Raw genomic sequence first — 26,254 nt, 5'->3', positions numbered from 1 at the left:
CCTACTGTAGGAGAGAGAAATTCTGGAGGGACTAGTTGGGACTAAAGCAGTGGATAGGGACCTGATTCAGGGGTAACTTTTTGGTAGTCTAACCAGGCTCTTGATTCATGATTATTTCTTGGATGCATACTATATGCTAGACACTGTTCTAGAAGCTGGGGATATAGCAATAAACAAACATATAGTCTCTACTATCCTTGAACTTATAGTTGAGTGGATGGAAACAGGCTGTCAGGTGGTGATAAGTGCTAAGAAGAAAAATAAAGCAGGGCCAAGGGATGGTTGGGTGGGGCTATTTTAGATAGGTTAGTGAGGGAATGTCTTTCTCATAAGGGTGCATTTGAGCAGGGACCTGAATCAAGTGGTGGAGCTAGTTGTGTGGATAGCTGGAGGACAATCATGCCAGCTCAAAGGAACAGCCTTGGAATGGCTAAGTTGGAATTGGGTCTAAGGAACAGGAAGGGGGCCACAGTGGCTGGTGCTGGGTGAGCCAGGGAAGAGTGGTGGGTGATGGGGCTGGAGAGTTGACTGGAGGCAATACTGTGTAGCGCCTTGTAGAGAGGGAGATGGGAAGTGATGGAAGGTTTTGAGCAGAACAATGATATGATATGACTTAGGATCACTCTGGCTGCCGTGGTGTTGAATAGAGTGTAGGCAGGCAACAGAAAAAGCAAGGAGACCAGTTAGGAGCCTATCGTGGAAGTCCAGGTCAGAGAGATGCTGGTCGGTCTAGGGAAGCACCGGAATGGAGGGACATATGGAGGGATACAACTGGATTCTAGATATATTTTATAGCTATAACTAACAGGATTTTCTGGTGGATTGGATGTGGAGTATGAGAAAAAGAAAGGAGTTAAGGATGACTTCAATTTTGTTTGTTTGTTCCCGAGCAACTAGAACAATGTAATTGCCATTTACTGAGATGGGGAGACAAATTTTGGAGGGAAATCAGAAGTCTGGTTTTGGACATGGTACATTTAAGATCTGATTTAAAATCCAAGTAAAGATGTCAAGTAGGTTATTGGTGACAGGAATCTGGAGTTTAGAAAGCCAGGTTAGGTATAAAATTAGGCTCTGGTGGAAACTGAGGACTCAGTTCATTCCACAAGCCTCATCTTGTTCTAAATACATGGTTAGAACATCTTCACCAGCCCTGGAATCAACTGAGCATCAGAGGCATGCTTTGAACCACAGATTGCGTGGCCCATGGATGAAAAAGCTACACTCTGTCCTCCAAGTCCAACTAGCAATTCATTTTTTTAAAATAATTTTATTTATTTATTTTTTTTCCCCCAAAGCCCCAGTAGATAGCTGTATGTCATAGCTGCACATCCTTCTAGTTGCTGTATGTGGGACGCGGCCTCAGCATGGCGGGAGAAGCGGTGTGTCGGTGCGCACCCGGGATCCGAACCCGGGCCGCCAGCAGCGGAGCGCGCGCACTTAACTGCTAAGCCACGGGGCCGGCCCTAGCAAGTCATTATTAACCCAAGTTTATCAACTGCCTATTGTATGCCAGGCACTGTGCCAAATGTCAGGTATTCAGTGGAGAACAACACCTGCTCCTTGTCCTCATAGAATGTCTAGTGTTGTAGGGGATTCAGACAAGAGAATGGAGATTTCAGTACAGTGCACAGGGGTACATATAAGGGTGCAACTGGACATAAAGGGGAGGCACCTAATCCAGACTTGGAGGGCAGAGAAAGTGCTATCTAAGCTGACTCCTGAAGGATGAGTAGGGATAGCCAGGTAAAGAGGTGAGAGAGAGGGGTGGAGAGTGTTCTAGGCAGAGAAAAGAGCATGTATCAAGCAAAGAAAAAGTCTATTTTAGGCAAAGGACAAAAGTTGAGTTTAGCATGTCTAGAGTGCAGAGTGGGGGTAAAAGCAGAGAGAGGCAAGTAGTGGCTGGAGAGGTAATTAGGAGCCACACCATGAAGGATCTTAATGAGCAATGCTGGGACTTTATTATGAAAGCTACAGGAAGCCTTTGAGGAGCTTTGAGCAGAGGAAGGTGGCCAGTGTGAAGAGGGGATTGGAGGGAGGCAAGCCTGGAAGCAGTGACATCAGAGGATTGGGGATAGCGGCAATCTCAGACCCATACTGCCCTAAAACATCACCTATAAATGTGTCCATAACATGAAGCAGGGCCTGGGTCTGCTTTGCTTAACCTCAGCTAATGGGAGATGCTCTCCAAAAACTCATTACTTTGATGGAAAAGAGGTACAAGATGCCTACCTTTCAATAGGGGGCCAGGGTGTGAGAGGAAGCAAGGTGAAGGGCAATTCGAGGATGGGCCAGCCTCCAGAAGGGCCAGCTCTAGTCATGAGGGGTCGGGGAAGCCAAGATTGGAAAGCAACAAGTTATAGTCTTTCTAGGTACATCTTGCTTTGTGTAATGGGTGTGCTGTGCAGTGTGTTTGGACAGGGCCTGGATCCTGTGTGCAGGTTCTGAGTGCTGGGTGTGTGTTTGGGAATGGATGTTTGTGATGGGAAGTTCTCTCTGAGTCTGTGTGAATGTGCAAAACTCTGGAATGCATACTGTGCAAGTACATACCTGTAGTCAAAAGGCATATGCGTGCCATACATGCTGTGAGAGAGCACATGCCTTTTGACGGTCTGTGTTCTCAAGACACAGTCTCAGACAGAACAAGCTGTGGATTCTGTTCAAATGGAGAAACTCTTTTGGTTCACTTTGCACACAGCAGGCCCTCATATACTTGTCAATGAATGATTGTTTCAGTTTTATTCAATCAATCATTTTAGGAAATACATAGGTCTGGTAACAAGTTTGAACTAGATGTTTTAAGAAAAATAAACTCACAGCCAGGCACCAACATCCATTTACGAAATCTAGCAGTTTAAATATTGTCATAGAGTTGTTATTTACTAGCTCAAGTCCCACCTCCTGTAAAAAACTTTCACTATTTCATTGTATCCAACAAATATTTACTGCACACCTCAGCGACATAGCAGCACTGCGTTGTTGCTACCTGAACTCATTTCCCTCTCCTCTGAGCCACCTTAGACTGGGTGCTGCAATTAAAGCTTAATTATATGCTATCTTGTATTGTTCCTTAATTGTGGCATGTGCATTAACCAACTTCCAACTAGGTTGTATGTTGCCTGGGGGCAGACACTATATTATAAATTTCAGGAGAGGTGAGGAACGTAGCAGAGAGATGAATATACAGAAGTGAGTAAATGCCCATTGTTGGAGGAAAAAGAGAAACAACATAAAGCTATTTATGAACTGTAGTAATACATAATATAGAATAAGATACCTTATGAAGGAACACATGTTATTGTTAATTAACTAAAATATTCCTTTAATAATGAAATGGAACATTTGAATCTGTGTTTTCATGTTAAAGGATGGCTTTGCGTATTGATGCAAAACAAGAATGTTTCCTTGAAAATGACAGTTAAAAAGTAGAACCAATCTTTGGCGAATTATCCTATAGCAGGATTTCTCAACAGTGGCACTATTGACATTTTAGACCAGGTAATTCTCTGTTGGGCGGGCTGTCCTGTGCTTTGCGGGATGTTTAGCAGCATCCTTGGCCTATTCTCACTAAATGCTGGTAGCCACCTCCCCCCCACCCCTCCAGTTGTGACAACATGTCTCCAGAGATTGCCAAATGTCTCCTGGGAGCAAAAATTGCTCCCAATTGAGAACCAATGATAGATAGGAATTTTGGTTCTCTTTAGATATTTTTCTTATTTAACAAATAGTGGGAGATGGGGGAAGGGAAATTTTACTGCTTATTTGGTCTAGGCACTATAACTATGTTTTTTTATTTCATCTTACAGATAAAAAAGCTAAGGTTCAGAAAGATAAAAGAACCTGCTGAAGATCATAAAGTTTGTTCAGCAGTTAAATCAGGACTGCAAGCCAGGCTGGTCTGGCGGCAAAGCCTTTAGTCCTTTCCAGCACACTCCCCACTGCCTCTCGGCAAGAAAAACAGCGTACCTCAAAATGAAGGTGAACTGCAGATTCAACAAGCATGCTAAAAATATTTTAAAACTTTTTAGAGTAATGACTCTTCTAGTCATTATAGTTATTTGAATATGAATATATATGAACATACATATAGACACTGGGGCCCTTCACTACCTGTGGCTTTTCTCTTATCTCTGAAAAACATAGAGCAACACAATGGACAGCTTCAATTCTTGTTACAAATTATACAGAAGCCAAAGCCTAACGGTGCCAAAAGCAACCGGTATTGTTTACATAAGGGCTGAAAGCTAATAGTTAACTTTCTCCCATTCCAGAAACAGTAAATAACGCCTCACTTTGCAACTACAAACCAGTAAAATGTCATAAAATGGAGAAGAAAACATTAACTCAAAGCAAAATGGAAAGGTTGGTTCTAAGGCTCCTTCGCGCGCGCGCTTTCGCTCCCGCTGCGGGCGGGTCTCGCTGCGCGGCCTGGGTCTCTATCGCCCCCGCTAAGCTCGGGTCCGTGGCGCCTGGAGGGAGCTTTCTGGCTTCTTTTCCCGCCCTGGGGCGAGCTCGGCCTCTCTCGGAGAAGCCTGTCTCAGAGCCAGGACTGGGAAAACAACAGCAAGAAACTTTGGCTCGGTTTGCGGTTCAGTGAAAAAAGGCAAACACTGAAGTTTGCTTCGGGGCTGCGGCCGTCGGTTCCGATTTGGGGGTGGGGGTGGGGGTGGGGGTGTGTCACAATTCGGTCAGGTTCAAGTGCGCATGTGCGCGAGAAGTGGCTGGGGCACTTATTGAACGCCCACTGTCTACGCGCGCCGGGGGTGTGTATGCGGGGCGCGCTGGGGGGTGGTGTGTGGAGGGCGCGGGCGCGCGTGGCCGGCGTGAGGCGCGCACGCCGCGTGCCCGCGCGGCGCCTGTGGCTGGAGACCGGGGCTGGGGGGAGGGCGGCGGCGGGGTGTGTGTCCCCGATCTCGCTCATTCGCTGGCTGGCTGGCGCGCTCCTCCGCTCCCTTCCCGGGCGGGGAATCCGGGCCGGGTTGTGGCCGCAGCCGCGTACGTGAGCGCAGTGTCCCGGAGAGGGAGGGCAGGCCGGCCAGGTGGGCGCGAACGCAGCCTCGGCGGGCGGGTGGCCGGAGCGGAGCGGGGCGGTGGGCCGCGCCGGGTGGGCGGGCTGGGGCCGCAGCAGCTGCAGCCCCGAGCCGAGCGGAGCTGTCCGAGCGGGAGCTGCCCGGCCCGCGCTGCTGCTCGTGGCGGGGCGAGGTGAGCTGCGCGGGTTCTCGCGGCGCTGCAGCCCGGGACGGGGGCGGCCCGGGAACTTCCCACGCTCCGCACGCCCGCGGGGGCCGGGCCGGCGGCCTGAGGGCCCGGGAGGCCGGCGCGGCCGGGGCAGCGGCCGGTCGGGACGCGGGGCGCTGCGGCAGTGCCCGCGCCGGCTGGGTGGGGGGTGGCCGCCTGCTCTCCGTGCGCCGCCTTGTTTATTTCGCTCGCCGCCGGCGCTGGAGAAGGAACCCCCTCCCCAACTTTGAGCGCTTGTCCGGAGTCGCCTCTCCGACGGAGATTGACCTGCCCCCTCCCTGACCCTTTCCGGCTGGGCTGCCAGCCCAGCCCTCCCGGCGCCCCGCGCGTTCCTGCCCGCTCCACCGAGCGAGCGAATGCCGGGCTCCGGGACGCGCGCCGCGACACACCCTCCACCTCGGAGGCCGGCCCCTGCCCTTCTGTCCTCTTCTGTCCGCCCCCACTTCCTTCCGCGCGGTTTCACCCTGCCTCTCCTCACTGGTGGCCCCTGGCCCTCTTTGGAGCTGGCACCGTGGGCATGTGGGGTGCCCGAGGGAGGCGGGGGGTGGGGGGGATGGACAGGGAGTTTGTCATGTGCAAACAATTTCAAAGGCAGCATTTTCTTCCCTGCTTTGCAGTTCAGGGCTCAGTACCTTCACTTTAGGATTGACTCAGAAATCGAAAGAAGCCCACCTGCCAGGCTGAGGCGGTGCTGGCCAATATTCTGGTGGATGTGGAGCACTTTCACCAGGCTGGCGGTCCCAGCATGCCAGGCCTTCAGGCGCAGGGGTTACCTACAGGCCACCGCTATGTTCTTTACACGCTTCTTTTTAGAAAAGTGTATCTGGTGCAGTTTGCTTGAAAGTGAGTGATCAACAGGTATCGAAGCCCTTTTTGACACCTTCCTAGGTGTTGTGTGAACAGAGGTTCGGAGTCTCGAGGAACGTGAGACACAAGGAAGCATAGCAATTAAGTTCAACTCCACAGGTACTTTTGAGGTTCTTCTATGTTCTCAGCACCATGCCGGGCTCTCTGGAGATGATAAGAGGCACAAACGAAATCTAAGGCCTCAGACAGCCTACTGACCAGGTGGAAGTGATTTGAGAGCTCAAGTTCAAATTAATGTATTGTGGCTGCCTAAATTACTGTAAATGCTGGGGGGCTAGGGGAATATCAAAGGAAAGGTTAGCCTTTGGGAATGGATTTAGAGTACCGAGTTCTGTAATAAGTGATGCATATGGAGAATAGCTCACTGGCAAAGGCCCCAAAGCAAGAGAGGAAGAAGTAACAGGTGCGAGAGGTCACAAAGGGACTACCAGAGGAGAGGAGGTTCAAACAGTTGTCTCAGTGAGGGAGGATACAAAAGATGTATGAGATGATTTCCTCCAGGGTTTGAAATCTCATGGAGGAGAAGAAAGACTTGAGAATGTGAAATAAAACGTCAAGATAGTGCACAATTAACTGTCAAAATGCGAGGTGGGGAGAAGGTGCTCTCATTGTTCAGAGAAGGGAGCTATGGGCAGGAATTCCTAGGACTGTATTCCTGGAGGATGACACCCTTGAGATGGGCCTTGAGGTGCGAATGAACGTGGCCTTCCAGAGAGACAAGGAGATGGCCTTGGCCAGACCAGGAAACATTTCCTGAACAGTAGGAGATAAAGATGGAGATGAACAATGGTTGAGATTGTGGAAGTCCTAGAAATTCAGAATGGGGAATTGCACTTTACCTTGTGTGTACTGGGGAGACGTGAAAGGTCTGTGATGTAATGAAATGTTAATTGGAAACATTTTAAAAAGTAATGTTAGGAGACAAATCTGTTAGTAGGCTATTACAGTTGTGGAGTGTCCAGGGTTTGGGCTGGGATAACTGGACGTGGAAAAGAGGGTGGGTTTTAGAAGCATTACGGTTGAAATAATCTGTTGACAGGGGCAGGGTGAAAGGAGGAGATGAATGGAAATTAATTCTTTGTGGAAATTGATTACATGCCAGGGCCTTGGAGCTGCTGTAGTTGGTAACTGGAGAAATCGGAAATGTGTGTTTTGGAGAGAAGTAGTTGACGCTCAGGCTGCAGAGAAGTTTCTTGTGTTTGCCGAGACATCCAGACATAGGTGTCCTGTGTAAGCAGCCGCGCTCTGAGATTGGTGGGAAACCAGAGTGTGTAGTGTGGGAAGGGCTGCCAAAGCCGGGAGAGGGAAGGCACTCCTGAGGATAAATGTGACATCTTCTTCGTCACAGAGAGGCAGTAGAGGATGCTACTGAGTGGGACTGAGGGTCTGAATTGCAAGGCTCTGTTTTGTATTGCCATTAAAATGACATCACCTGGTACTGAACCTGAAGTTGGCAGAGTGACTCTAGGGAATTGAGACTCCAAGGAGGGCGGGACACTTATTCTTCTAACCATGAGGCTGGGATTGGAGGGAATTAGAATGGAATTTGCTAAACATGTAAACTGCTGGGCTTTGAAACAAGTTGAATTTTGCTTTCCAGTGAGATCTTCAAGCTAGTCTTGGTGTCCCTTCATAGGTGTGTGTGGGGAAGCAACAAGATGGGGGCGCAGCAAGATGATCTAAAGGAGCAAGGAGGAAATTTTGGGCCTGGGGATACTGCCTTTCCCAGGGCCGGGTCAGTCCTCACCCACACCACTGCCAGTTCCCAGGGATCCAGCGGCCCGCCGGCAGAGGGGAGCTAGTGCAGTTTTTCCTGAGCTCTGAATTCTGCTTTTATTGTTGCAAGGGTGACTTAGGGTGGTTTGCTGAACAAATTCCTCAAGCCTCAACTTGCAACATCTGAGGGCTGGTGAATTTGAAGGATGATTGCAAAAAGTTGCAGAATGAGCGAAGAATGTAATTGCAGTTCCTTAGCCTCCCTGTTTCTTTGAGATGCAGAATTAGTGAACTAGCAGGGGAAGCTGACTTTCTGGGAGAGGCGTCCATTGGATGTTTTTCCTTTATAGGGAGTATATGACTGTCAAAAAAAAAATTTGCAGGGAGCAGTGGTTGAGCTAATTTACTCTTTACAGAGCAGTGTTTTCTGCACTGTTTCAACCATAACTGACATTAAGAAATAGGGCCGGCCCCGTGGCTTAGCGGTTAAGTGCGTGCGCTCCGCTGCTGGCGGCCCGGGTTCGGATCCCGGGCGCGCACCGACGCACCTCTTCTCCGGCCATGTTGAGGCCGCGTCCCACATACAGCAACTAGAAGGATGTGCAGCTATGACATACAACTATCTACTGGGGCTTTGGGGGGAAAAAAATAAATAAATAAAATCTTTAAAAAAAAAAAAAAGAAAATGCACATCACGACCTAGTACACTCAATCATGTATGTAAAAATCTAAGTTCATCAAGTACTACCTCCCTTTGCTTGGTGCAATCTTGTCTGATACTTTTATTTTCTATTATTTTTCCCTTAAAAATGCTTATTATCTCCCGCTAAGTTGGTTTAACCACTCTGTAGTGGATCATAATCCACAGTTTGAAAAACAGTTATAGAGAATTTTCACATCTAGTATTTATTAAGCTGCTCATGTGCAGAGCCACCTTTCCTAGTGCTGAAGGTGGAAGGAAGCATGAGGAAGAGGTTAAAAGTTTATAAACTAGTTGGAGAAATAAGATATACCAGTGATTAAGGAACAAGGCACGATGATTAAATGCCAAAATGAAAAATAAGTACTCGTAGGGTCAGAGGAGGGGCAAGCAACCTGTGCTGTAGTGGCTTGGAAAAACTGTTTGGAATAGGGAAGAAGATGTGGGGATGAGCCTTTTGGGGTGTCTCATGGTGCTGCATAGGTGGGAGGGGATGTAACGTGAGCAAAGGCTTGTAGTTAGGGATGTACACAGTATGTGTAGGAGTGAAGAACAGAGGGTTCTTGTTAGGGAGTAGGGAGAAATCAGGTTGAAAATGTAGGTTTGGGTCGAAATATAGTGTGGGGCTTATCCACGGGTGGCCCAAAGAGTGTTTTCAGCTTACAGACATGTTATAATTTGGACTACTCAAAGGTTTTAAAAAACTGGGAACAATCCAGAAAACCTCTGGATTTGGGACTCTTAAGAATCAGACCAGTTGGGCCTCTAGAGCTGACTGGTGGCTCCCCCTGTGGACGGGAGACAGGCCTTGTAGTCTCCAGTTGTCGTAGTCCCTGTGCTCTCTCTTGCCGCAGTCCAGTTGCTTTACGTTCCCTGCTTAGTCCTGGAGGGCTTTGGGTTTGTGACCTCAGTTTTCAAGAGACTTGCATGCCACGCTAGGGAATTTGGGATTACTGTCTGGGTGGGAGTATGACATTATGGAATCTGAGATATTTGTGTGCAAATGATTTGTTTTAGGCAAGTCAACAGCACTTTCTGAGTTGCTGCTGGCTGGGACTTTGAAATATTTTTCTGATGATTGGAATGGCACTGGTTAGAGGAGTCTGGGCTCTGTTCTCTATAATGACGCCAATTTGTAGTGACCCCAAGATCTCTCAAGCCTCTTCATTTTCCACTTTTGGACGGCATGGTTAGATGGTGGCTCCTGGCATGTATCCTCTGAGAACGATGTCGGAGTAATCACTTGGTGAGATGTGAGTCATGACTGGCAAATGCCATATGACATTAGATTCTCAGGAGGTTAGGTTCTGTGAGTCGATAATAAAGGAACAACAAGGAGGAGGCCGTCATTTTTTCTCTTATTTCTTTACTTCTAGGATGGCCCCAGCAGGTAGGCCTCCAGGATCCAGAGATTCTTAATCCAGGATTCATAATGACCATGGTATAACTTGTTTAAGCTCAGGTGTTAACGAAAATGATTCTTGGAAAACTAGGCTGATTTTGGGAGCAGCCGAAGTGAAAAAGTTCAGGTCTTTGTGGTCTAGAGACAGTTTGGTTTACCCTGGGGGGGGGGTCCATGACCACCCACGATTCAGAGTGCTTCCCCGGTGAGCTACAGGTGGGAGGGACTGAAAATAGTCACCCTGCTTTTTACAGGTTGCACAGTCCAATTATTTAAAAATAGTGCTTTTGTAATATTAAAAAAAAGTTGAAACGGAAGTGCCTTTTGCTTAAGAATGGGTGGCTATAGGATGCAAGGATAACCAGAAGTCAGTCAAATCGTATCAGATTAAACCCGTTTCCTGTTTTATGTGATGGTTCGGTTACTAGATCAGAGAAATGATGCAGCAGCTATGGTACACTCTGGCTTTAGTAAAGTAACAGTTTCTTAAGATACGATGGTCCATATTAAATAAGTGGTAGAATGTAGGCTGGATGGTGTTATTAATTTAATTTGACAGTCATAGGCAAAAACTGTTAATTAGTGGCACTGAGTCAGCCTAGAAGGGGGTCTGGAAATGAGTGCCATAGGGTTCTGTTCTTGGCGTTGAGCTGGTGAGCATTGTTTCCAGTGTTGTGGATGGAGATACAGAAGGTATGTTTGTCAGCTTTGCTGATGGCACAGAGGTGGGAGGGATTGCTTATTTAGTAGATGAATCAAGCAGATGATCAAGATAAAATCATGTAGAATGAAGGCCCAAATAAAAAAAGAAATTCAATAGGGATAAATGTAAAGTCTGATTTAGTTTTTAGTTTTTAAAATTTGAATTGTAATGTATCGAGATGTTCATATAGTCTGATAATTCCACTTCTGGGGATATAGCTGAGACCATATCCAAAATGTAGATGTTTGGGCCTGCCAGGTGGCGTAGCAGTGGTTAAGTGCTCGCGCTCTGCTTCGGCGGCCCGAGGGTTCGCAGGTTCACATCCCGGGCGCGCACTGACACACTGCTTGGCAAGCCATGCTGTGGTGGCATCCAATATAAAGTGAGGAAGATGGGCATGGATGTTAGCCCAGGGCCAGTCTTCCTCTGCAAGAAGAGGAGGATTGGCATTGAATGTTAGCTCAGAGTTGATCTTCCTCACACACACACACACACAAAACGTAGATGTTTTATGCACAGTGATTATTCATTTTTTTTTTAATCTATAGTGAAAAATTGGAAACAACCTAAATATCCAATGGTGTGAGTGGGCTGGAAGTAGTCCATAAGTGATTCTAATGAACGTGTCTTTATAATGGAATATTATGAAGCCGTTAAAAATAATGTTTAGGAGTAATTTTAAAGTAACATGGAAAAATGTTTCTGCTAAAACTTAAGGTGCATTTACAGTATAATCTCAAGTCTTAAAAAAACAAAGTACATAGAAAATGACTGGAAGGAAATATACTAATAATTCTACTACCAAAATACTGGTTGCTTCTAGATGGATCTAAATGAGTGATTTCTTTTTTTACATTTTTAATTTATTATGTGTATTTTCTATAACATGTACATATTTTACAGTGGGAAAAATACAACTATATATATTTTAAGATATACTTTATTTTTTAGAGCAGTTGTAGGTTCACAGCAAAATTGAGAGGAAGGTACAAAGATTTCCCATATACCTTCTGCCCCTACACATGCATAGCCTCCCGCTCTGTCAACATTCCCCACCAGAGTGGTATTTTTGTTACATCTGATAAACCAACATTGACACATTATTATCACCCAAAGTTCATAGTTTACGTTAGGGTTCTCTCTTGGTGGTGTACGTTCTATGAATTTGGACTAATATGTAATGACATGTATCCATTGTTATAGTATCACATAGAGGACTTTCACTGCCCTAAAATCCTCTATGCTCTGCCTATTCGTCCCTCTCCCCTTCCAACCCTTGGCAACCACTGATCTTTTTACTGCCCCCACAGTTTTGCCTTTCTACAATGTTATATAGTTGGAATCATGTAGTATGTAGTCTTTTCAGATTGGCTTCTTTCATTTAGTAATCCTCCACGTTTTCATGTCTTGATAGCTCATTTCTTTTTAGCACTGAATAATAATATTCCATTGTCTGGATGTACAGTTTTTTTATCCTCACCTACTATCCATTCACCTACTGAAGGACATCTTAGTTGCTTCCAAATTTTGGCAATTATTATGAATAAAGCTGTTAAAACATCTGTGTACGTGTTTTTGTGTGGACATAAGTTTTCAGCCTCTTTGGGTGAATACCAAGGAGCACGATTGTTGGATCATATGATAGGAGTATGAGAAGCTGCCAAACTGTCTTCCAAAGTGGCTGGATAATTTTGCGTTCCCATCAGCAATGAATGAGAGTTCCTGTTGCTCCACATCTTCGCCAGCATTTGGTGTTGTCACAGTTCTGGATTTTGGCCGTTCTAATGGGTGTGCAGTGGTATCTCGTTTTAATTTGCATTTCCCTAATGACATCTTCTTATGTGCTTTTTTGCCTTCTGTATGTCTTCTTTGGTGAGGTGTCTGTTAAGGTGTTTGGCCCATTTTTTAATCAAGTTGTTTGTTTTCTTATTGTTGAATTTTAAGAGTTCTTTGTATATTTTGGATAATAGGCTTTATCAGATGTATCATTAGCAAATATTTTCTCCCAGTCGGTGGTTTGTCTTCTCATTCTCTTGAACACTGGTATTTTAAAAACATTTTATTATTCAAGGACAGGATGGGGTAAAGGTCGATGGTTCGTTCAGTGACTCATTTTGAGTACCTACCTGCAATGTGTCAAGCACTGAATTAGGCACTGGAGTCACAAAAGAAGAATCAGTCTGTGACCTGAAGTTGATCTGATTGAAAGGGGGGTGCCGACAGGTGAACAAACAAGCACAGTGTAAGCCGGTGGTACTTCAGACACGCTGAGGGGGCAGGTCATGTGGGAAAAAAGTCTTGGGATTTTTCTGTTGTTTATGAGTTTAATGTGAGCCCTAACTGGAATGATGCTTTCAAAAAATCAAATCCAGTTCATAACTGGATCAGAAATTCAGTGATCCGATCACAGGATCTAGTTTTAATGACCTCTGCCGGTCATGTGACATTTGGACTATTTGAGGGGCCATGATTTAAAAGAGATTTGAACAAGCAAGACTTGATCCACAGGTAGGAGACTCAGATGATTGAGGATCCAGAGTGACTGGAGTACACTCATGGGGTGGGTACACAATAGTGCTTTCAAATATTTTCATAGTTATCAGGTATAGGAAAGAGTAGACTTCTTCATTTTTGCTCCTGGTGTCAGAATATGACCAATGAGTGGAACAATTGCCTTATCCGCTCTAGCTTCAGATTCCTTATCTGTAGAATGGTTACATTATGTGATTCTTCATCTGTAGAATGATTACACTGAAGTGTAATGGGCTTTAAGGTCCCTTTTAACCCTAAGGACTGGGAGAACAGATTTCAGTTCAATATGAAAAAGGATTTTTTTAGACGTGGGAAATGTCTGCCCATGGAGTGGTGAGCTTCCATTGTTGGAGGTAGTCAGGTTGGGCTGAATGCTGTTGATTAGGGATGCTGTAGAAGAGAAGGACAGGAATTAGGCTCATCTCCAAAGTTCTTTCCGATTCTTAGGGTCAGGTTATTATGTGACTTGTCAAAGCTGAAAGATAACATGGAATAGGGGACATATCTCTAGTTGCATAATATTTGAGTCAACATCATCATGTAGCTTTTTAAAAAATGTTTATAAATGGGTCCCAACATTTTTGAGAAACCCTTCTGGTGTCATTTCAGAAAGGGTGAAGAGAAGAGAACTATTCCAAGGCAGGTCAGGACTCAGTTTGTGGCCCCGGGGTTGCTGAAAATTGAATTTGGTCTTTAGGGAACGCAAGAAGGTGGGGGTGGGATGGAAATGGCAAATAATAATAAATAAAATAGATTGACTTATAGAAGAAGACTAATATGTTGATTGGCCAGTTCTATTCAGTATAATGAATAAATCAAGTGGGGCCCTTTAATTGAATGCTGGGTCCTCTGCTTGGCTGTGGAGGACCCAGGAGTGCCCTTGGCCATTTCCTTCCTGTTTCGTTTGCCACACTGCAGATTTATGTCACCAGGTATAGCACATTAAATGCCATTCTGACACCAGGGATGAGACTGAGCCTTGTGATTGCTCTGTAGGTTTAGCGACAAAGAGAACAAGGGATGGATAAAATTAAAGAAGCTTCTGGGATTTTCCAGAATGCATATATTTAGTTTATATCAGACAATAAGTTTGTGGTTTGGGTTAAAAATTTTTCATTTTTGCATTTTTATTATTTATAGCTTACATGTAGAAAATTTGATTTAGTTTAATTTTGCCTAAATTTTACTTAACTATATGGTTAATTTAGAACACTCTGATTATTTAAAATTTTTAGATTTTCTTCCTGGTATTTTTGGATTAATTTTTTGTGTTGGGGCATGGCTAGGGCCAGCTCACATAGCAAAAGTTTCTTAGTGAGAGAATAGAGGTTCAGCTCCTCTGGGGAATATCACAAGATGACTTCTGTCTCTGTAATTCATGCTCATATTTTGGCATTTGAAAAATCAGTATTTGGCAAGAAAGTGCCATCTCTTCACATGGAGTAAAGCAATTTGAGGGTGCACGACCTAGGAAATGACAGTTTTAGATATACGTAAAAAACATAGGCGGAACTTGGTTATTTAGAACTAAAGTTGGAAATCTTCGTGCACTTAATGATAAAGGGCCCAGGTCTCCTTGATCTCAGTATCATCTGAGCCTCACACAGTATATGGCACATCATTTGTGCTGGTTGAATTGCTATGAATCGGTTCCCTGGGCCATGTGTAGTGGGTATGGGGAAAACTTGGATTATCATATGCTTTTTTTGGAGCAAAATATAAGAAATGACAGTTCTCAGCCTTTTTTGTCCATTGAGTATTGGGAAGCCTTAAAACTTTCAGTAAAAACAACCCCAGTCAGTGGCTGTTTTTCAAAGTGCAGGGGGAATGAAAAACTCCCTCTCCTCCTTCTATTTTTCTTCTGCTGCTGAAAATGAATTGCTCGTGGTGTGCCGTTCTTAAATTCGTGTGTCCTCTATCCATTTTAATCTTGTTATCTATTTTTATGGTGACTGTCGCCATGGTACTTGTGCTCTTTACATAGCACAACAGAGATTTCAGATGTCTGATAGGACAGCTCAAAGTTCTGCAGCAGCCAGCAGAGAAACTGAGTTTTTTTTGATTGAGGTATCATTTGCATACAGTGGAATGCTCAGATCTTAAGTGTGCTGTTTAATCAGTTTTGACAAATGCATTTTGAGACTGAACATTTCCATCACCTCAGAAGTGTTCCTTGTGACCATTTCCAGATAACCCTCCCCCACCCAGAAGGACCACAGCTCTGATTTCTATCTCCCTAGGCTAGTTTTGTCTGCTAGGTTCTTAATGTTAGAAATTTGTGTTTCTAAGCACTTTATACGTAATGCTTTGAAGAGGTGGAGGTGTGTGTGTGTGTGTGTGTGTGTGTTTAAAAATCAGCGTTCTGTATGGTTCGGTGGCCCCAGTGAGTAAATAATTTTTTGGAGCTTATCTAATGTGGTGTTCAGATTCTTCCTTCTCATTAGCCCACAGGATATGGGTTTATGTTAGGAATCCTGATTCCCAGATGGAAAAGTCTGAGGCACAGACAGCTAGGCTTGGTGTGGAATAAGTGTGATTGGGCAAGGGCTACCATTGGTGAGCGTGTGTGTGTGTGTGTGTGTGTGAGTGTTAGTTTGTTGTGTTGGAGAGCTGCGATGCTCAGCTAGAAGAACTGGAATTGCTCCTAGGACATCCCTTTGGATTACCCAGAAGCCCCCTGACATACTTTCTATTTTTCTCTGCCTCTTCCTTGAAATAGCATATAAATTTAACAATCCACAGTTACAAGTGGGGCTTGTAATGTTGAAACAAGATCTGTGTTGCAAAGCCCACTGCTTTCCACTGCTGAGCTCTCAGCCTCCTGGGAAGCACGTGTCAGTTTTGGGTAGAAATTGCCCTCAAACACATTACTGAAATGTATTGAACGGAGTCCATTTCTTTCTTGCTTTTTTAAAAAATTAAACTGTTAAATGAAATTTTCATTTCACAAGTAGTACATGAACACATTCTCTGTAGGGATAAAAAATGTAGACTTTCCAGAGCAAACAAAATCTTCTTTGACAACCACTCTTAATCCCGGTCCTTGCGCAGAGGTTAACCTCTGTTACGAGTTTGTTGGTATTTTTCAAATGGTTTACATACTTACATTTATACCTATAGAACTTGAAAGAAGTTAAGTGCACTGCACTGCAGGTATTGTGCTGTTGCTCCCCTCCCCCCAACAGTATATCTTGGTGATTATTTCCTGTCAATATATGATAGGTCTTCTTGATTCTGTTTAATCCCTGCATGGTTCTTCCTTAGAATTAGAAGCCCTCCCCTAATTGAGGGACATTTAAGTTATTTCCAAATCCTCCACTGTTACAAATGCTGTTACGATAAACATGGCTGCACATGCCTCCTTGTAGCAACATATGAGTGTTTCTCTAGGGTACGTACTGAGAAAGGGGAATTGCTGGGTAATAAGGTACTTTAATTTTATATCTTAATAGAGACCCAGTACAAGTCAGTTCCCAGCTTAGACTTAGTGTAGGCCAGGGCATACTTGAAATGTACTCAGACATGAAGCAGTTGTCTTCTAAGAGTAGGGCAGGATTTAGAGTGTGCTAGGTGTGTACACCTCATGAGCCAGTGCTTGTTGGCTGGAAGGGCTCCTTTGGGCCCCCTGGTTTATTCTGTCTGGTCCCCCCCGAGGACTTGGGCCTGCACGTTGGTCTTGGTTGTGTGGAGAAGAATCACAGGATGGATGAGCAGCACATTGTGGACTCTGGGTGGTCAATTCTAAACCCACTTCATTTCCTAAGTGGAGGCATTGAATGCATCTGAGATTCTTTTCCATACTTGTTCAGAATACAAAGTGTGGCTTCAGTGCTTAAGCCAAGGGTGAGGCGCTTGGAAGCATTTTAGCGTTCTCAAGAAGAAAAAAAAAATCTGGAACACTGTCATGTTACTTTTATTAACATGTTTCATTTTATTTGGAGAAGGATGGTGTGTGTACACTTCTTGCCATCATCTCTAGATCTCTGAGAACTCCTAGAAAACATGAAAATTCATCGCGTCAGGCCAAACCCATGCCTTCAGGAGCCGGTGTGGCAAGGGAGGGCTTAGCTGTGTCTCTTGAAGGGCAAAAGACACTGGTCAGCTAGCTGGTGAGAGGCAGAGCCCTTTTGCAGCCTGAATTATTTCACATGCATTCACCTTCAGATCCCTCATGCAGATGTTAATGAAAACAGTTCTGGTTCTGACCCCCGGCGAGCCCCACTGTTGCCTTCAACCAGTTCTCCAAACCCAATAATGCATTTATATTGTTTTCTTTTGGGGTCTTCAGGGTCTCCTTCTCGGGTCTCCCGCAAGTGTTAGCAAGTGCTCCCTTTTCTGCATTTCAGGATTTAGTGACAAAGGTGGCACCCCAACTTCCCTCCCGTTTGGTGGATTCTCTCAGGGCCCTCCTGGCCTTGATCTTTCCGGCCTTCACAGCGCGCCCTCCCACCACACAGCCCAGTTAGGTGACTGTCCTCTGGTTTTACAAGTCATCTTTCTTGATGGGCAGCAACCAGTGTTCCCAGTGTGGACGATTCTCCAATTTTATGGGCGGTGGGTGGGCAGTGTGGTTTTTTTTGTTTTTAGTACTTTTGCTGGACAAAATAATTTGTTTTGTTTGTTGGCCTTTCTCACCAGAGTAGGCTGACAGTCCGAACTACGGTGAAGAGGAGGAGCCTTTACTGGCTTCTAACTGTTGATACAGAGCTCTTACATGGTTTCAATTTTTTTTTGTTTCTGAAGCGTATAACCGCCCCTGTCGATTTAATTTACTGGCTGCTTTTTCTTCTACTTGCACAGAGTCTTCCCTGTAATCTTCCCGTGAGTCTGGCTCCTCCCTACCCAGAGTTCAGTGCGTTTTTTAGGCTCGCATTTATTGAGAGCTCTGTGCCAGGCACGGTGCTCAGTACTCAAGGTGTGTGTTTTCCTTCTCTCCTGGGCTCTTCTCTCAGACCTGGGGAATCAGCAGTCTCTAGGAAGAGGAGCTTTATGACTCTTAAAAACCAAGGCACTGTTGAAAAGAATTGCATTGCCTCGTCAAAGCCCCAAATTATCCTTTGGAGTAGGAGCCAGCGTTTTTCTCATTTTACGAGTGAGGAAATGGAGGCACAGAGAGGCCACTTAATTTGCCCAAGGTCACAGAATTGGGAAGTTAGAGCTCGTCTGCAACCCTGTTTCACTGTGCATTCTCTTTGGGATATTTGAAGAAGTGTTAAATGAGGATAATTGTCACCCTGCTCCTGGGGGAGCTCCGTGCTTGATACTTTGCTATCATAATGCCCATTGCATTTCCCCCTTCCATGCCAAACCACCACCACCACGTTCACTTCTCGGGGACTCAAGCTGTTACTAGCCAGGAGCCTGTAAGAAGTCATCCAGTCCAGTCCCTTACTCCTTTACTTGATGCATAATTTTCCTGTATAATATAATAGAAAGAGCATAGCTTTTGGAATCAGACATATTTGAGCTCACATCTTAGTTCTGTCACTTTCTAGCCCTGTGGCCTTGGGAACGTTACTCAGCCTCCCCAAGTCTTAGTTTCCTCATCTGTAAAATGGAGGAGATGATGGTGCTTTTCTCACGGGATCACTGTGAAATGAGGATGAAATGAGGTACAGTCTATGAAATGCTTAGCCAGTGACTGGCACGTTAAGTCTTTGATAAATGGTGCCTATTAGAACATTCTCGAAGGAACATCAGTCTATTTTCCTGTTTTATTTCCTATTTTTCTCTTGCCTGTTTACTCTGTAACAGTTCTAATAAAGTAGTTAGATGTGATTTTATTGCTTGTGAATATCCCACTGCCTTTTCCCTCAAAAGATTCTAGTCTTCTGCTGACCCTGAACTAACTACAGTCTACCTGCCTGCCTGATTCAGGGGCGAGATTTGATGCGGTGTCAGCCTCCCCCATCATCCTCCAGGCAGGCAGGGGCCCACCAGCACCATGTGGCCATGGCCTGGGTGTCTTGGCCTGCTAAGTGCTGATTTCATCCTTCACTTCTCTCAGAACTCGAGAGCTTGGGCCATCTGGTCTCTGTGATTGATCCACATTTATTTTGTCACTTTGGCTTGGAGAATCCTCACCAGTGAACACTCTCTGATCAGTGCTGCAACTCTGTCCATTTCAGGAAAAACATCGGAGAGTGGACACCCTGATATCCTGAGCTAGGACTGAGGTGACCCCTCATTTAGCTTGTTTCTCCATCTCTATTTTGTCTTTGAACTCATCCTCAGCCCCACAATTATTGGGGCATGAAGATTCCTTAAATGGCCTCCTCCAGAGAAAGGGACTTCCTTAGTGGGTTGTGCCTTGGGCAACCCCCCCTCCCTACCCACCCGCCGTGCTCATTTTTCACTATGGATTTAAATGATCTTTCTTTATGGTGTCCCTTCACCACCAAGTCTCTTCACTTATGCTGGCTTTCTGTTTTCGTGGGGAAACATATCTCCCTCACCCTTCACTCATTCAGATTTTTTTTTTAGATTCATAACTTTTTTTTGACTTATTTAACATGTCAAACACTTAAAATTTTGGCATGCACATTTGTCTAACTTTATGAGCTTAATCCTAAAAACCATCTTTTTATCAGGCTTCGGTGTCAGATTGCTGCATGTTTTTTGCATGTTCCTGAAAGGAGCCAATTCTGTTTCATTCATCTAACTATACAGCACAATATATGAATGTGGCTCTGGAGCATATTAATTGCTTTTATAAACAAGTGCTGGCTGTGTGCTCCAGGTGGGAGCTCAATTGGGCCGAAAGTTTTTTTTTTTTTGTGAGGAAGATCAGCCCTGTGCTAACATCTGCCAATCCTCCTCTTTTTTTGCTTAGGAAGACTGGTCCTGGGCTAACATCCGTGCACGTCTTCCTCCGCTTTATGTGGGACCCCGCCACAGCATGGCTTGCCAAGCGGTGCATCGGTGTGCGCCTGGGATCCGAACCAGCGAACCCCGGGCCACCGCAGCGGAGCGAGCGCACTTAACCGCTTGTGCCACGGGGCCGGCCCCTGGGCCGAAAGTTCTTTAAGGGTGGGGTCTGAAGCTTGGGCTTCTCAATCATTCTGTTCAGTTCATCGGCAAGAGCCTGGCACATGTGTTCAATATCAGCAGATTTTTTAAAATGCTGATGTTTTTGTTCTGTGGTGCCCCTTTCCCTGGGTTTCTGGTGAGTTGGTGCTGAATTGTTTCCCATGTGGGTCTGCACTGGTGTGGGCTGGATCCGGATCTGGGACAGCTGGAACCGGACCCAAGCATCTGCATGTGGGGCACAGGTTTGGGAGGTAGGCACTACAGGCTGCTCACAGAGGCCGGTCAAGCTCTGCTTCGGGGAGGCTTGGCGGCGGGCCTTGAATGCTCTGGGCGGGGCACCAAGACTGGGCTTCTGCTGGGGGAGGAGAGCAGGATCGGGACCTGTCTGCTCAGAACAAGGTGAGCAGCCAGGTCACGTGGGGGACGGGCAGCAGCCAGGCCCTGGCTTTGGGCTGCAGGGGCAAAGCTGGCCGGCATGGTGTTGAGCTCTAAGGACTGAGCCGTGGGGTTGGTTCACTGTGGCCAGCAGGCCTCTAAGTGGAATACGTTGGATTTCTCGGTTCCCCTATCTTGCTGAAATCAGTTTTGTTGTGATTGCAATTAATTAGTAGCTCACCCGTGGTCAACTTCTTGATTTCCTTTAGAGTCAGTGGTTGTATTACTGGTTCTGGTTGAATATCCTTTTATAACCTCAATTCCCAGATGCCAGCTTGACAGTGGCTACTAAGCATTCAGAGTGGCCTGTTGTGTTATTTAGCTATCTAGCACCTAAGATAGGGGCACAGGGGAAGGAAACACATCTGTTAAGTTCCTTCCAGATGCTGGGCACTGTTCTCATTTTTCACAGGTGAGGCAGGAAATTGAGGCTCTGAGATGGTGGTTAATTGTCACAAGTCACACAGATTGAGGTGACAGGCCTACGACTCTGGCTGCTGTCTGCTCTTTCCCAGGAGAAGCGCCCTCTGCAGTGTGCCTTGGCTTAGCTTCTCTGGCACATGCTGGGTGTCCATTTTGATGCGCCGGTTTTAGCTCCTCGGTGGTATCCAGCCCTTTTCCCCTCACCCACAGCACTCCTGGGGCATCAGAAGCATTCCGGTTGGTTTTGGGAGAAATGCTCCCATCCTGGGAGAGCAGAGCAGAATCTGTCAGGAGAGGGTGATAGAGTGACAGGGTGAGGAGTTGCCCCCCATCCTGAAACAGAAAACATGTATAATTAATTAAGGAGTCAGAATAAAGGGAAAAGTTGGATTAAAAGTTGATCTTCGGAAGCCTGGTACCTCCCTTCTGGCCAGACAGACCTGTTCTCATTGGCCAGTTAGCCTTCTTAAAGGAGTGAGAACATAAGGGAGCCTTTTTGTTGGTCTCAGGATTGGCACCTCGGGCATCATTCCTGTGCAGGCTTCCCTTTCTGGTGTGTGCACCACTAAGGGTCTTTTGCTCATGGACCTTGGGTTGTTAGGTTTTTCAAGTTCTCACCTCCGTGTTTATATTTTTGGGGTGGTTCTTGTGTTGCTGTCTTGTGCATTTCATTCTTATAAGTGCCTCTAATAGATCCCTTCTTCCCAATGAAACTCCCACTTTCTTTGTCACAGCATAGTGAGGGTCAGACAAGGCAACGTAAGGCATCAGGGCTGTGAACTCCAGAGCCCTCCATCCTGAGCCCCCATCCTGAGACCCTGTCCTCTGCTGGGTCTTCACTTGTGGAGAAGAGAGAACTGGACCAGGGAGGGGCCAGGACAGCTGCAAACGCCGCAGCTTGCTAGCTTGGGCAAATAAGGGACCTTCTTGAGGTACCTCAGTTTTTGGAGCTGTAAAATGAGGATTATATTGTCGCTCTATGTTTTCTTGAGTTGCTGGGCGGTCAGGACAAAAAAGAAGCCCCCAAATGTGTGTATTCAAGTGAGTGTGGACTCAGTGCTGTTCAGGCATTCGTCGGTGGTTTGAGCAGTCTCTTAGAAGCTTGCTCTGAAAACTACTAGAGAGAGCTGCTGGTTCTCCTGGAGATACTCAGCTCCTTCCGGCAGCTCTGAGTGAAATGCCAAGTCAGCAGTTGTCCATCTCCCTGCCGCCTTCGGGAACTCTCACGTAGTTTTAGCACAGTTCAAATCCGGTTTAACCACAGTGCACGCACCCACAGGTATACCCGTGCATACGTGCTCACCGTCCCCCCCCCCCCCGCCCCGCATGTTCAGAAACAGTGCTAGATAACCTTTCCACCTCATGGCACATTTATACACACAATTTTACTTATACCTACTTCATTATATAGGTATTCTCTCCCTGTTTTCAAGAAAACACTACTGTCTTAAAACCAAGTTTGAACACTATTTAAAACTCTAGTCTTGCTTTTGGTACCTCTGCCTTCATTTTAGGGCAAGCAAGCAGCAAGTATTTCTTATAACCCATTATTTTTGAATCTGGGGCTGTCCTCACACGTGGGAATATCATCTATTTAAAATGATAAATCTGATGGGATAAGAGATATGGTCTCTCCCCTCAAAGGGCTTACAGTCCAAGGGAGATGCAGTCCTGTTAATACTAGTAGAAATAGTTACAGAGTCCTGAGCCCTAACTAGGTGCCACGTACTGTGCTGAGAATTGTCTTGTTTCATACAGAGTCGTGTGTGCACGATGGAGCAACCAACAAGCGCTGGTGGTTTTGAAAGCAATGGGGAGCTAGGTGTGAAGGCAGGGGAAGTGTAATTTGTTCCTGAGTAGAGCTGTGAAAACGCTGTCCTCCCTGCCAGCAGAGCAAACAGAACCGTCTCTTTTACTTGATTGAATGACTGTTGTGCAGTCAGATAGCAAAAGTGTTTGTTGATCAGGGTCATTTATTATTTGCTGGAGAAAATTCAGTGTAACCAGATCAGATGACGTGTTTCTATGGCCCATCTGCTGGAGTATGAAAATAGCACTGCTATTTGGGGCCCTTATTTTCCCTTCCATTATTCTATTACTCACAATAATGGGAAGGCTGGATGCTCACTTATGGGGGATGCTGTGGAGAGGATTCCAGCCCCGCATGGGGGATGGGCAACATTTAAGGTCCCCGTCAATCCTGAGTCTATCATTTTAATTTTATTGGTAGTCTAAACTATTATACATTGATGTGGTGTAATCTGGTTTTTAAAAATCTTCAGAAAAAGATAATAATTAGAATGCCCTGAGAATCCAAATGGTCCTTCTCTGAACAGCTGATTTAGAAATGATGGTATTGAATCAATCACTGATATGCTCACTGCTGTGTATCTTCAGCTTGTATTGTAAAAATCTAAAATGCATACCACATATTTTAAAAATAGTTTATCAGTGCCTGATAAATAACTTGAGAGACTTAGAGGTTTTAGCTCAGGCCCTTGGCTACTTTCAGAGAGGTTTCTATTCAAAGCCAGGCTGGGCAGAGAGTCCTCTGGGAAGAAGAAGTCAATATATGCTCAGTGAAGTGAGTATTTTTTTACTTCTCCTGAAGAAGGCACCCTAGGAAGAAATAAGGGTTGAGAACCACCAGGCAGCATTTGGCTGGTGATGGTGGGGTATGACAGCTTGCTTTTGACGGGGTTCAAATGGTGACCTGCAAGCTAAGAGGACCACAAACATTTGCATATAATTGTAGATATGCTGCAAATGCACGTGGCATCTCTCGACAGTGATCGTTTCTGGCTAAGAATTGCTGAAAAATGAATTGTTTGGGAATCCTAGTCTCCATTGAGTGCTGTTGTAAAATAAGAGATGTGGTTTGCTGCAACATTTTGACCTTTGGATGAGCTTAGAACATCACACTGAAAAAAATTAAGTTAAAATTTGACAGATTTAAGAGAAAAAAAATAGCAACTTTCTGGGGGCCGGCCTGGAGGAGTAGTGTTTAAGTTCACACGCTCCAGCTCCGCTTTGCCAGCCCAGGGTTTGCGGGATAGGATCCGGGTGCGGACCTACGCATCACTTACCAAGCCATGCTGTGGAGGCTTCCCATATAAAGTAGAGGAAGATGGGCACAGATGTTAGCCCAGGGCCAATCTTCCTCAGCAAAAAGAGGAGGATTTGCAACGGATGTTAGCTCAGGGCTAATTTTCCTCACCAAAAAAAAAAAAAAAAGGCAACTTTCTGATAAAAGATTAAAATCATGTGCAAAATATTAGCCAAAGAACTAAAAACTCAAGCCATCATTCTCAAACCAGTGGAGATCATAAAATAGAAAGCTGAGGTTTAGTAGAGAACCTGGAACTCTTGGCAGAGAGTTGATGTCCTTCCCCTTGATCCATAAATTGTTCATACAGAGGTAGCAAGCACCCGAGGTTTAGCAAATGGGAGTCTTACTCCAAGCCTCACTCTCTACAACTTACAAACAGAACAAAACAAAAACCATTAGTTGTGTAATGAATCACTGTGACTTATGACCTGTGTCCTAGAAGTGCCACTAGGTGATGTCATGGCTTGCTGCAGTGTCCCTGGGTGGTAGAGAGAGCAACCATTGTGCATGAGCCTGTGCACACACGTGCGTGTGCTGAGACGTGGTTGTCCGGCACCAGTCACATGTCAAATAGAAATTGCAACTCAGAACCACAGCGAGGGTTTGTTTTCTTAGTCTGTCTGTTCCAGTTATTTAACTGATGGCAGATGTCCTCATTAAGGGCTATTAGCACATCAGAATATGTTTGCTGAGCCTGGAAAAGGGCTAACTCCTTTTGGACATTGACCCAAATACATATTCTAGGGTAGCCAACCCCTCCTATTGGTGACAGTGGTAGAGGTGAGAAGAACCAGAGGGCTCAGGATCGTCTTAAAACTGTGCATCAGCAGGAAAGATTTTTGCATAAGTTTATGTTTCAGTCAAGGAATTCCGTAAGTAGAGAATGTAACATCATAAAGCAGTATTTGGCTACATGTTGAAACACTGTTATTGTTACCCTGAAATAGATGTTTCCTGATTTTTCTTTGCTGCACCAGAACCATATGGCAAATTAGGGGATGGCTGATTTATATAGATCATTGATAGCTCTCAAGAAAGAAACCAGTAGGGGAGTGAATAGAAGGAGAGATCAGAGAAAAGAGGTTTGAAGGAAGTTACAGTTAAATTGATAGAAGCATGCTAGGAGGAAGGGTGGGACCCTTGCCCTTTACTGAGCTGTAAAGTAATAGGCAATCATGGAAAGTCACTCTAGGGTCCCCAGGTAGCTTGGCTCCCCCAGCCGCCTGCATGGCAGACTTCTGTAGGTCTCTTAATTCACTTATGAATCCCTGAAAGACTCTGTCGATTGTGTTGTCTAGAGAGCCATGTCCATCATATCATAATGAGTGTGCTGATGGACGCCTGGTGATGCTGCCCAGCTTACATTTAGTCTAGATTTGTGTTTTTCTCTTCCATGCTATCAATCCTCAGTATAAACTTGGCTAAAATTTTCCTTAACTTTTGAGATTGATTACATTCTCTTTGTGCCCTGTCAGAGGGCAATATGTGTATACAGGTCTTCCCAAGCCACGAAATGATTAACAGTGACTTGGACTGTTGCTTTAACAAGGTCCGACTAAAACATTGACCTTTATAAACATTGACTTCCTTAGGTAGGAGACTAAGATACAGGTGGAGAAGAGATTTTCAAGGAAAGAAAGTGCACGAGGAAATGAAAGTCGAGACAGGATCGGGAAGTTTTTTCCTATTACAGTTCAGACGTAGGAAAAAGAATACTATATAGATAACAAGCAGCTTAACTGAGTGTTTTATTTTGAGAGATTCCATATCCACTGGAATAATGGCAGGATTGTGACCTTTGACACCAGACAGACAGGGGTTCAATGCCCAGGGCTTAGCTTCCTATTTGTGTAGCCTCAGCATTTGAACCTCCTTGGGGCTCAGTTTCCTTATCAGAAAGCAAAGATGGTGTGTTTCTCTCAAGTAGTTCTGAGAATTAAATTAGATATAATTTTTGAAAGCTAGTGCCGATTAGGCGCTTAATAAAGGCAGTTTCCCTTCCTTCTTTCTCTTCTGCTTTTAAAAATTAAGATTTGGGTGTCCTAAAAATAAAGCAAATAATAAAATGTATTTCAGTGTGGAATGCAGGCCAGTTAAAGG

At 45.2% G+C, this 26,254-nt stretch overlaps 1 protein-coding gene across 3 annotated transcripts in view; it reads left to right on the top strand.

The window, feature by feature from the left end:
- Positions 1-4,721: 4,721 nt before the first annotated feature.
- The window catches only part of ZNF395 (zinc finger protein 395), a 40,600-nt gene continuing 19,067 nt past the window's right edge, over positions 4,722-26,254 (top strand). The window contains exon 1 of one of the 3 annotated variants that reach the window (XM_014789912.2): positions 4,722-4,763. The gene's annotated coding sequence lies outside the window, so the exon portion shown is untranslated. Of the gene's footprint in view, positions 4,764-4,973; positions 5,040-5,097; positions 5,203-26,254 lie in introns of those variants that run through there. The other 2 variants (XM_014789913.2, XM_087437374.1) reach the window with 2 other exon arrangements.

Source organism: Ceratotherium simum, chromosome 12, assembly GCF_057802395.1.
Source record: "Ceratotherium simum simum isolate JZ-2026a chromosome 12, ASM5780239v1, whole genome shotgun sequence".
NCBI lineage: Eukaryota > Metazoa > Chordata > Mammalia > Perissodactyla > Rhinocerotidae > Ceratotherium > Ceratotherium simum.
This window is presented reverse-complemented; position numbering and strand designations above follow the sequence as displayed.